Raw genomic sequence first — 1,660 nt, 5'->3', positions numbered from 1 at the left:
TTGATTAACGAATAAATACTTCATCCGCTAGATTTCTCTGATGCAGGCAATTGTATTGACTGTATTAAGGGAAAATACGTTAAAACAATTAAGAAAGGAGCAGTAAGAGCCACATCGGTCCTTGAACTTATTCATACTGACATATGCGGACCCTTTAACGTAAAGTATATGGACGGTTTTGATTCCTTCATTACCTTCACAAATGATTTTTCTCGCTATGACTACATTTACCCTATACGTGATCGATCCGAAGCTTTGGACAAATTTAAGATTTATAAAGCTGAGGTTGAAAATCAACTCAACCTAAAGATCAAAGTAGTACATTCTGATCGTGGGGGAGAATATTATGGCAGGCATGCTCCTTATGGGCAAATCCCAGGACCGTTCGTAAAATATCTTGCTGAAAATAGAATTATTGCCCAATATTTAATGCCTGGTGAACCTCAGCAAAACGGCATAGCTGCGTGTCGTAACCACACTCTTATGGATATGGTACGTAGCATGCTTAGTCATGCCAACTTACCAGTAAGCCTCTGGATGGAGGCATTGAAAACAGCTGCACACATCCTGAATCTTGCTCCAACTAAGTCAGCACCGAGCACACCTTATGAGATGTGGGATGGAAAGAAACCGAGCTTGAGTTACTTGCGTGTGTGGGGTTGCCCAGCTGAAGCTAAAGTGTTCAATCCACATATTAAGAAATTGGACCCAAAGACAGTCAGTTGTTTTTTCATTGGGTACCTCCATAGAGGAAAAAGATATCGCTTTTATTGCTCAGGTCATACCACCAAGTTTGTGGAAACCAGGCAAGCGGTGTTTTTTGAGGATAATGAAGTTACTGAGGTTAGGGCGATTGATCTTGAGGTGAAGCGGGTGTATGTTCCATCCCCGACTATCCAAGAGAACTTCATCCATATGCCTAATATGTACGAGACACCTAGTGGTGATCCCGGACCTGAAGTGGATCCTCAGTCCGTCGAGGAGCCTCAACGTAATGAAGATCCTCAGCATGATGAGGATCCTCAACCAAATGATGATCCTCAACCCAATGTTAATCCTCAACCTTCTTGGGCAAGAAGAAAGGCACATACTAATGAGCCTATGAGAAGATCACAATAGGAAAAGAAAAAGGCCATCTCCAGCGATTATGTCACTTTCATGTGTGAGGATGAAAATGACATAGGGAAGGCACAAGATCCGACCTCATATAAAGAAGCCACTAAAAGTGAAGACTCGTCCAAATGGTTGGTAGCCATGGAAGACGAATTGAAATCTATGAGCTCGAATGATGTTTGGGACTTAGTAGAAGTTCCTGATGGAGCTAAAAGGGTAGGCTGCAAGTGGGTCTACAAAACCAAATATGATTCCAAAGGGAATGTCGAAAGGTTCAAAGCGAGACTTGTAGCAAAAGGTTTTACACAGAGAGAAGGGATTGATTATAAGGAGACCTTCTTGCCTGTGTCAACCAAAGATTCTTTCAGAATTGTCATGGCACTTGTAGCTCATTATGATTTGGAGCTGCATCAAATGGATGTCAAGACGGCATTTTTGAATGGTGACTTAAAAGAAGTTTACATGGCTTAACCCGAAGGTATTGTCGTGGAAGGAAAAGAACATATGGCATGTCATTTAAAGAAATCCATATATGGCTTGAAGCAAG

The sequence above is a fragment of the Triticum aestivum genome, chromosome 6D, assembly GCF_018294505.1.
Source record: "Triticum aestivum cultivar Chinese Spring chromosome 6D, IWGSC CS RefSeq v2.1, whole genome shotgun sequence".
Classification (NCBI taxonomy): domain Eukaryota; kingdom Viridiplantae; phylum Streptophyta; class Magnoliopsida; order Poales; family Poaceae; genus Triticum; species Triticum aestivum.
The sequence above is the reverse complement of the archived record's forward strand: the minus strand, read 5'-3'. Positions refer to the sequence as shown.